We start from the raw sequence: 8,209 nt of genomic DNA, 5'->3' as shown, positions 1-8,209 counted from the left end.
CATTTCCTTCTCGTTACGTTTCATGAATTGAAGACGCCAAAGGAACCTCTCTCTTCACAGAATGAAGACACCTTTCAAACCATTGCGTCTGATTACAAGGTGATCGAGTGGCTGGAAAATTAATTGTGTCCTGCGTACGACTTTGCAGCAGGGATCTGTGGTTACACATGTCATAATACATGTTGGAAACTTATCTCATACATGTGGAAAACTTATCTCATACATGTTGGAAACTTCTCATACATGTTGGAAACTTATCTCATACATGTTGGAAACTTATCTCATACATGTGGGAAACTTATCTCATACATGTTGGAAACTTATCTCATACATGTGGGAAACTTATCTCATACATGTTGGAAAGATATCTCATACATGTGGGAAACTTATCTCATACTTATCACGAGCATGTTGGTGACAAGTCAACCACCTTCCACACCACAGTTCAACATGTAATCATATTTTGGAAACTTCTCATATGTGTTACAAAAAAGTTGACAACAAGTCAACCACTATCCAAACGTCTTAAACACAAATTAGTAACTTATCTCATACATATCAGAAACATGTTAACAAAAAGGATAAAATAAAACCTTCCATTATGAATTGTTTGTGTATATTTTTGTACAAAAAGATACAGGACAATCGGCAAGCATAGAGACTTGATTCACAATAAACAAACAGTCTGATTTTCACAATTCATAGGACAGACGCATCCCAAAAGTACATTGCAAACCTTTATATATGAAAAGCAGTCTCTAAATACAATCACGAAAAGATGTTTTGCAGCACTGAAATTTATATAGATAACAAAGAATATTTATATATTCTGTAATATACAAATGATTGTATATAGTAGATTTTTTTCTGCAGGCATACATTCACTAGATGTTTAACAGCTTTGAAAGATTACATAAAAAAATATTCCTAACTTTATGGTATATACAAATGATTGTATACAGATTTTGAAATGGAAATTATAAGCTTTTGTTTATGGGAAATTTACCAGCTTTGAAAGATTACATAAAAACAAGGAATAATTCTAGCATTTTGGAGTATACAATTGATAGTTTATGGATTTTTGAATGGAAATTAAAAGCTTTTTGAATACGAATGACAGATAATGCCAATTTTATTCAAGCAACAGATGGAGGCAATGAACTTTCATGAAATCAGTATTTAGACATTCTTCTGGGAAAGGAGAAGTTCCTATGGCAGAAAGCACCTCCCTATTGAATATTGCCCAAAGTGGCTATTATTAGTGGTGAAATTGGTGTCGCATGAGTGCCAACATTATGTGGTGTCTGTTACCACCAATATTTTCCCTTGGTGCCAAGTTGTCAGGACAAAAGATACCAAAAGTTTGCCCATTGTGTCACTGGTTCAAACTGGCCTTATTTTGATTCATCAAAAGGTTATCATTCATGATAGCAAAAATAGTGTCATACAAGTACCAACATATACGGTGTCAATTTCGCCACCATTATTAAGGCCTCGGTGCCAAGTTTCTTTTAGGGAACCAAGATGCCAAAAGATGCTAAAACTGTTCCCTTGTGTTATTGGTTAAAATTTTCATTAGATTGTTCTAAGAGGCTATTAATGATGGTAAAAGTGGTGTCACTCCATTGCCAACATGTGTGGCGTCATCTTTGCCAACATTATGATGCTCTTGGTGTCAAGATTTTAAGGTCACTAAATTCAAACTGCCCCTATTTTGAGGCTACTATGATGGTAAAAGTGGTGTTACAACGCCAACATATATGGTGTCAATCTTACCACCATTATTATGCCTTTGGTGTCAAGTTTTTGGGCACCAAGATGCCAAAAGAACCCAAAATTGTACCCCTTGTGTTGCTGGTACAAATTGCCCCTATTCAGACGCTATTAATGATGGTAAAGTGGTGTCAAAAGATTGCCAACATATATGGTGTCAATTTTTGTCAATTTTACCCCAATTATTATGTCTTTGGTGTTAGGATTTAGGGCACTTAGATGCCAAAAGATGCCTAGAAATTAGTGTATCGTGTCCTTAATGGTGGTGTCAAAAGATTGCCAACATATATGGTGTCAATTTTGGTCAATTTTTGTCAATTTTAACCTAATTATCACGCCTTTGGTGTCAGGTTGTAGGGCACCAAGATGCCAAAAGATGCTAGAAAAGAGTGCATCGTCCCCTTAATGCCAAATATATTTAGGGCACAAAGATGTAAAAACCCACTACGTCACTGCTTTCAAATGTCCCCTTCGTCTAGTAGGAAAAAATTCCTCACTTCTTATCCGAACTTGCCGAATTTTCCTTTCTTCCCGAAACCACCACCGAACCCACCTCCATATATGGGAGCGTGGACTATCGGAACTGGCCTGTAGACCGGAACTGGCCGGTACACCGGAACTGGCCTGTAGACCGGAACTGGCCTGTAGACCGGAACCGGTCGGTAGAAGTGTCCACCCCCAAACCCGCCGCCGAAACCTTTCTTCTTGAATTTCGGTTCGGCCCGGCCGGTACAGAGGATAGTCGACAACACCAGCAGGAAGGCGAAGATTAAGCAGACCTGCAATAATAATAATGATGATCTTTAAGATAAACGAACGTTCAATAGAAGAGTAGAAATATAAATGATAATAATTGGTTATAGCCAAGCAATTATAATAATAATAATAATAATAATAATAATAATAATAATAATAATAATAATAATTATTATTATTATTATTTTTATCTTTGTTTCAGCTCAGGGTTGTATGCAGATAGTATATTGCGGTATATATATATAATATATATATATATATATATAATATATATAATATATATTATATATATATATATACTATAGATATATATATACAATTTACAACTTTATATATATAATATATATATATATATATATATATATATATATATATTATCTATATATATATAATATATATATATATATATATGATATATATAAAACAACAACTTTATATAATATATCTATATATATATATATATATATATATATAATTATATTATATATATATATATATATATTACAATTACAACTTTATATACAAGAGAAATAAGTTTAATAACAAACGCTATATCCAAACAGTTGACAAACTACAAAATCAATGTTTTTCTTTTCTCTTAAGTGTTACTAATAAAATAAATTATCACCATATCATCATTCTTCATAGGAATTTCAAAAAAAAAATTAATAAAGGGAACTTTTTTTTATTTTATTTTACTTTTTATGAGAATTAAAACAAAAAGATTCTTAAAGTACATTTAACAAGTGTATCTTCAATTATACTTGATCGCAGTACAAATATTCGTATTAAGACCAAGATTAAAAAGTGAATCGACCTTGTTTCGATATGCCGTTTTTTATAATAAATTTCAATATCCTCAATTTCGTTTAACGGCAGATCACGTTAACATTCCCTCTTCAAAAAAAAAAAATATATAATTTAACCAAAATGTTATTTAGTACAAAAGCGAAAGCTTTTATTTAAATCTATATTTTGCGAAATAAAAGCATTTACTGATAACAATCCCAGTTAGATTACTTAATGCAACAAAAGCCTACATTTAGGAAGGAAATAGGCATCAAAGATTCTCTCTCTCTCTCTCTCTCTCTCTCTCTCTCTCTCTCTCTCTCTCCTTCCTAAGACGAGAAGGTTAGACTTCACCTCTGAAGTTTGGAGCGTACTTCGTGAAAAGTGAAATTCCCGAAAAGGATTCTTTTGAAGTCCTCCTCCTCTTTCCCCCCAGGTTGGTGGCGAAGGTAAGGAGGGAAGAGGGGGAGGAAAGAGGGGAGGAAGGGAGAGGGAAAGCGTGAGGGAGAGGGGAGGGAATCGTCTTGGAACTGTATTAAATAGGGGAGGGAAATGGAGCCATCCAGGAACTTGTCCTTCAAGCTGTCAGGAATTGTTGGTGAAAGAGTTGTTTGTTGGTAGATTTGTTGGTGTTGGTGAAGAAGGTTTTGTTATAGGATGTGTTGGTGTTTGTGAAGGGGTTATTTGTAATGGGGGTTTGTTGGTCTTGGTGAAGGTTTTTTGTTGTTGTTGGGGGTTTATTTGTGTTAGTGAACAGTTTTTTGTTTGGGGTTTGTTGGTGTTGAAGGGTCTTTTTTATTGGGGGCTTGTTGGTGTTAGTGAAAAGATTTTTTATTTCGGGTTTGTTGGTTTTGGTAAAGGGTTTTTTTGTGGTTTGTTGGCATTGTTGAAGTTTTTTTTTTATTGAGGTTGGTGTTGGTGAAGAGATCTTTGTTGGGGGTTTGTTGTCTTGGTGAAGGGGGATTTTGTTGGGGAGGGGGAGTGTTGTGAAAGGTGGTTTTTGTTGGGGAGGTCGGTTTTGTTGGGGAGGTTGGCGGTGAGGTTGGTTTGGATTAACCTGACCTAAACCCCCTTCGCCCTAGACGACTCTACACTTAACAATGCAGCATCAGGTATGAGGCATGTGGTATGAGGTATGAGGCATATGTATGAGGCATGTGGTATGAGGTATGAGGTATAAGGTATAAGGTATGAGAAAGATATTATATAAATAATCGGTTGTATAATGCAAAGAAATTTTCTGAACAAGTAGACGTCAGCAGGTTTATTTGTGTGAATTATAAGGTATGAGATCTGTGGTAAGAGGCATGAGATATGAGTTATTAGGTATGAGGTATGTGGTATAAGCCGTGAGGTATGTGGGATGAGGTATGAGGTGGATATTAAACGAATTATATTTTATATAATGCAAAACTATTTCTTTCTTACAATCAAAGAGACGCGTCAATAACGTACCATATTATTCTCTTAAAACCATCTTTATTATCATTATTATTATTGTTATTATTATTATTATTATTATTACGATTTAATAAGATTTTAGTTTATCTATCGTTTCCGAAAGATGCAAATAAAATTGAGAGAGAGAGAGAGAGAGAGAGAGAGAGAGAGAGAGAGAGTGTGGCTATTAAACACTATATGGTGGGTAACTAATATATATATATATATTATATATATATCTATAGTTATATATATATTAGATATAATCTATATATATATCATAGATATATATATATATATATATATAGATATATATATATATATATATATATATATATATATATATATATATATCGATATAAAATATAATATATATATATATATTATATATATTATATATATATATAGATATACTATATATATATATATATATATAATATACTATATATATATATATATATATATATATATTATATATATATATTTATATATATATATACATAAAATACACATAGTGCTTAGTAGCCACGCTCGTTCTCTCTCTCTCTTATTCTCATCTCTAGGTAGAGTAGGCACACTGAAAGCAACTTTTTTTTGTTACTTGCGAAGTTTTGTTACTTATGCAAAAGTAACTTAGATTTACTTCAGCCACGGGTAATCCACGTTAGATTGTAGGATGCTTACACTTAAGGGAATTATAAGTGTATGTATATATACAAACATATATATATATATATATATATATATATATATATATATATATATATATATATATATATATATATATATATATATTATATACATATATGTGTACTATAGTCTTCTCCCAAACACAAAGCGTCACTACACTTCTCAAACATTACCACGATACTCACAGATTTCATCTTGGAACTAAATTTTCCTTCGTTGCTGCCAACTAATCCTTAGATGAACCCTGGAATCTTTCTGCTTCAGTCAAAAGCCGAACCCTTCTTTATATACCCGAAACCAGGGGCCCGTCGCCCCCCACCCCCCTTATCTCTCTCTCTCTCCTTCAGGATAGGATATGTATCCTGTAGGACGTCCTGGTCACAGCAAGGTATGGAAATCCCTGGGAGGGAAAAAAAATGGAACAAAAAAGGCGGGTTACATAAGGTTTGTTTACAAACGCGAAACATTGAGGGATTCCTAGGCCCTTAGGAACTCCGTCTCAATAAACTTCAGTTATAATAATTTTCTGGGGATCTCCCGACGATGTCCCCCCCCCCCCCCCACCACCTCCCCAAACTGATTATGCCCGACCTTGAAAGAACCAAAAGAAGAAGGATCTTCTTAGGACTTTAGCTGGTGCCCTTGGATTCCCTGCTCCTTCTCACGAGGGCTCCAGGAATCCCTCCGCTGAGTCCTTCGTCCTTGGAATCTTGAAGTCCTGTTGAAGATTTTACGTTTTCGAGAATCCCACTAGATTAGAGATCAGGTTCCTCGTGACTGTTATGTCACGCTTTTGTTACGGTAAGAATGTCTTGTTTTGAAAGACACACACACACACACACACAAAAAAACACTCCAATGAAGGGAAGCGTCTTGATATATTTTTTATGTCTTATGAAGGAAGACTCCTTTATGAGAGTTTTTATATATTTTTTGTTATGACTTATGAGAAAAATACTCCTTAAAGGACTTTTTTTTTATGGGTTTTGAGACAAAACTCATTGAAAGGACTTTCTTTTATTTATTGATTACTTTTGAGAAAAAAAAAATCTTCTCAAGGAAATTAGTGTTTTCATATGTTTTTTATTCCTTTCAAGAAGAAACTCGTCAATGAAAGTACTTTTTTCATTTATATCTTATTTTTATTCATTTTGGGAAAAAACTCAAAGAAAAGATTTTTTTTCATATCTTTATTCCTTTTGAGAAAAACTCTTCAATGAAATAAGTTTTGTTATATGTATATTTCCTATTGCATTTGTTTTGCAAATGGTGCCTATCAAAAAAATCAATCAATTGCTTATTAACTTTGTTCTCAAAGGATGCCTATTAAAATAAATATTTCAATGGGAGGACCATTTTGTTATTTTTTTTATAAAAGAACCTTTTTTGCTATATTTATTAATTTGGTACTAAAGCAATGACTTAAAAAAAAGAACTCCTTAATGGAAACACCTATTTGGTTATTTTTCATGATGCGCAGCTTTAAGTGAAATTTTAGTTTGCTGTTTTTGGTGTTGAGGAGTGGCTATTTAAAAAAAAAAACTTCAGTGATATGACCATTCTTTCCTACTGTTGGTGCTCAAGGTGATCCTGGCAAATGTCACAACTTGTAAATATTTTTTTTTTTAGAATGAAGGAAAACATCTTGATAAATGAAACTTCTTCTGGTATAGGCATTCTGGAAGTTAGTGACATATTTTTGGAAATTCCTGAATAATAATAATAATAATAATAATAATAATAATAATAATAATAATAATAATAATAATAATAATAATAATAATAATAATAATAATAATAATAATAATAATAGCTGCAGCTAAATATCAATGTATTCTTTGAAGTCTGAATAATAATAATAATAATAATAATAATAATAATAATAATAATAATAATAATAATAATAATCACACTAGATTTCACAATAAATAAAACTGCCCAAGCGAAAGTGTCCTTACTTACGAAGTAAACAAAAAAAAGAAAAAAAAAAAAGTGTAACTTGCATGGAGACGATGTTGCTTGAGACGAAGTGCTTGGTATTGTGTGTGCGCGTGTGTATGTGTGTGTGTGTGCGCCTGTGTGTGGGAGGGGGTTACTTGGAAGCCCTGGTTTGGGGTTGGGGGTGTTTCAGTAACCCAGGCAAACGTGAGACGAATGGAATCCTAATAAAAAAAAAAAAAAAAAGGTCTGTAAAATTGAAGTCTGTCGAGACGAGAATTCCCATTGTCAGTGACAATAAAGACATGATGTTAATTTGTACTCGATCACACTGGAAGGTGTTTTATATAAAATGTAATATAATATATATTAATATGTATGTTTAAAGATGTCTGGTGAGGAATCGAGTACAGAAGTTATCGAGGAGATAACAAGCACTCAATTACCTAAATTAGTAACGTATATAATTAGCTAAATCTGTATGTTATATTGAATTTTTTTTTTTAGCTAAATTCTGTATTGTATATTGAAGTTTTAATTAGCTAAATTTGTATTACATACCCAAGCCGTTATTAGATAAATTTGTATTGTATATAGTCATCTCAGTAAGCTAAATTTTTACCGCAAATTCGAAAGATGTTTTGATGTTAAAATTGATATTCGTTCTCTAGAGAATGAAGACGTTGAAAAAGTATAAAATGGTAATGCTAAGTAATGAATGGAGAGATGACAATGCACCTGTAATCATTTTAATGATTAACAGGTTCATTATACATATTAGAAAATCGTTATCATTATATAATTCTTCCTGAGCTCTGTCTAA

General features: G+C 32.5%; 1 long non-coding RNA gene across 1 annotated transcript; it reads right to left on the bottom strand.

Annotated features, from left to right (window-relative positions):
• Positions 1 to 599: 599 nt before the first annotated feature.
• LOC135199980 (uncharacterized) lies at positions 600 to 5,766 on the bottom strand. The gene is made up of 2 exons (XR_010311162.1): positions 5,634 to 5,766; positions 600 to 2,552 (listed from the first exon to the last, which is right to left on the bottom strand). It is a non-coding gene; the product is annotated as an uncharacterized LOC135199980 (long non-coding RNA).
• Between the last annotated feature and the right edge of the window lie 2,443 nt (positions 5,767 to 8,209).

The sequence above is a fragment of the Macrobrachium nipponense genome, chromosome 26, assembly GCF_015104395.2.
Source record: "Macrobrachium nipponense isolate FS-2020 chromosome 26, ASM1510439v2, whole genome shotgun sequence".
NCBI lineage: Eukaryota > Metazoa > Arthropoda > Malacostraca > Decapoda > Palaemonidae > Macrobrachium > Macrobrachium nipponense.
The sequence above is the reverse complement of the archived record's forward strand: the minus strand, read 5'-3'. Positions and strand labels throughout refer to the sequence as shown.